The sequence below is a fragment of the Pteropus alecto genome, unplaced genomic scaffold (genome assembly GCF_000325575.1).
Source record: "Pteropus alecto unplaced genomic scaffold, ASM32557v1 scaffold603, whole genome shotgun sequence".
Lineage (NCBI taxonomy): Eukaryota > Metazoa > Chordata > Mammalia > Chiroptera > Pteropodidae > Pteropus > Pteropus alecto.
Window position 1 is genome coordinate 225,416 of NW_006433386.1, and position 3,134 is coordinate 228,549.

The window sequence follows — 3,134 nt, forward strand, 5'->3', positions numbered from 1 at the left end:
TATATTTAGATTCCACATATAAGAGAGATCTTACAGTACAGTCTGACTTATTTCACTTAGCATAATGCCCCTGAGGTCCATCCATGTGGTGGTCCAACCATTCACTGTGGATTTAATTTACTTTTCCTAAAGACTGATAAAGTCAAACATCTTTTCAAGTGGATATAGTCCAGTTGAATATCCTTTTTTGTGAAGGCTCTTCAGGTCTTTTGCCCATTCTTTAGGTGGGTTTATTACACTTTTCTCATTAGATTATAAGAGTTTTTTTCATATATTTTGGACGTAATTCCTTAGCTGGACACAGGCATCACAAATACCACTTCCTAGCCTGCAGCTTGCTCTTTCACCTTTTTAGTGGTGTCTGTATAAGAGTGCTGAGGCTGCCATAACCAAATATCACGGACTGGGTGGCTTAAATAACAGAGGTTTATTTTCTCACAGTTCTGGAGACTGGAAGTCGGAGACCAAAGTGTTAGCAGGCTTGGTTTCTGATGAGAGCTGGGAGGGAAAATCTGTTCTAGGTCCTCTTTAGCTTGCAGATGGCTACCTTTTTGTTGTGTCTTCGCATGGTCATCCTCTGCATGCATGTGTGTATGATATCTCTCTGTGTGAGTCTGAATTTCCTCTTCTTATAATAGTAGTCACATTAGATTAGGACCCACCATAAAGACCTCATTTTAACTTTGTCACCTTTCTAAAGACCTCATCTCCAAATACAGTTACATTCTGAGGTGCTAAAGTACTTCAGACTTGATATAGTGTGAGCATCCTCTTCAAAAATGATTAAGCTAATCGGAAAAACTCAAAACAAAGAAGGACTGAGGCAGAAGTAAAAAAAAAATGTTTTTACTTTTTATAATGCTTTTGTAAGGCTTGAATTCTTATTTTCACTCACATGTGTTACTTCCATAATTATGATGTGTGTAATTAATGTAGAATTAACAAAAGAATTATGTCATAATTCACATCACTGTGAAAAAGTCTCCACACTGCCCCCTATAAAGACTGAAGGGAAGGAAATATGGAAAGTCTCATCTTTCAGAGATTCACCTGAATCTTCCCTACAGCTTGGTGCTCAAACCTGGATGGTAGGCCCTTTTATTATTTGAGTACATTTATGAATCTTTGGATATAAAAGTCCTGAGACTAGGGAACGCAAGAATAGATGATATTTGTTGAGAAGAGGCTTGAGGCAAGAAAGTAGCAGACCAGAAAAGCCAAGAGGCTGGAAAGGTCATGACAAGAAAGTCAGCAAAACATATTCCTGATGACAATGAAAAGCAATGTCTTTTAAAGTCACAGTTATGTAACAATCAATGTGAAAGTCCAGTTTTGCATAGACAACCACATACCCGTCAGTTACCTCTAAAGTTCCAATAAAAGTCAGCTATACAACTTTCTTGTGTGATCGCTATTTTGAAGAAATCAAGAAAGGTGATGTTCTCTATTATTGATCAAGATACAATAGAGAATCAGAAGCCAGCCACAGTAGGTAAACATGAGTGAGAATGAGATTTCAGAGGAGGCAAAAAATTGGAAGAAGTGGTGACTGTCAGAAATATAAGGCTCTCAAGAATAACCAGAGATATAAGAAGGATATGTGGAGTAAGTTCGGACTAGCCCCTCACATCACCTTTACCATTATTGAGTACTCTGCAGGCTTCCATGTGCTTTGGTTTCTGATGGTCATACCTTCTCTCTTGGAAGAACTCCCCTGAGGGTGCTGGACAGCTTTGCCACACATAGAGACAGTCAGATGTCCTAGGGACTTGTGTGCCCTCAGAGTGGCCCATTGCCAATAACTGACTGGTACAGTTGAATAAAAGTTCAATTCCTTTGCCTAGAATTGGGAAAAAATTTAAGCAAATTTGTATTCCAGAGGTACCTCTTAGACAAGGCTAAACCACTCTCTGTAAGACTTTGCCTGATCTCTCTGCCAGGATCTTTCCCTTCCAATATCCTTTTTCCTTCCTCCTTGGAGCACTTTCATGATAAATCGCTTGCATATGAATCCTGTTCTCGGGGTCTGCTTCTGGAGCATTTGATGTAAGAGAGACACTAAAGCCATTTTAATTGAAATAGTAAAGAAAAATAGAGATCAGATAGGAATGGAAGACTTGGGCAAACCTGAGAGAAACATGTGGGGTACACAGAGATCAGGCTTCCAAAGACCTTCAAGCTGCTTGTTACTGGATGGAAGGACAGGAAAGTAGACCTTAAATATAAAGAAGAAGTGAGAAGTTGTTCCAGAAATGCTGGTCATCATACGGAAACAAAAGAAAAGACTTGGAGGAAGATTCGATATTTGGCCTGGGCATTGAAGGATGAGGAGAAAGTGAAGATGCAGAATAAAGACTTCCCAGACAAGGCGCAAGCACGTATTTTCAAGAGCCACGTTTACCCAGCAATACAGCAAAATAGAAAGAACATTAATCAGAGAAACATTAGGAAGTGATCCCTACAGGGCACTAACTTTTCATTACACAAGAATCAAAGTAGAAACAAAAACACTGGATTTTTGACTGGTCATTCTTTATTTTTGCCATTCCACCAATTCTAGCAGAGCAGAAGCTCAAGCTGAGATGAGATACAAATCAGCAATCATCCACATTCTCAGCGGCACCAGGAACATCAACAGATTTTCCTAAAACAGGTGCTTTTTTCCCCAGTAAAAATACTACTTAAAGAGTAGTAGAGATGTTAATGACAGAACCGTACATGCCCAGTTATCAATTTTGCTGTGGGGCGTGTGAGGGAGGGGAAATAGATGCACTGATTTCTAACTGGTGTTCCTCTGGAAGGTCTTACTCTTGCTTGAGTCGTTTGATCTCCTGAGACAGCTTATACACCTCCAGGGCCATTTTCGCCTCCTCTGGGTTTGGGAGACACTGCATGAGTTTACTGCCTGCTAGCACTTGCTCACAGCCATTAGGGATTTCCTAAAAGATAGAAAAGGAGGGATTTTGAGAGGCTTCTCTCCAAACTGTGAAAGTAGAAGATGCCTTCAGGATGCCTCACTGTTGGCAGCAAAATTGGAATATCAAGACCCGCCTCAGGACTGATGGAAGGAACACAAAAACTACTTTGTGTCTCAGCAATGTGTTCACCCTAGGGGCCAGAACAATGAAGCAGGG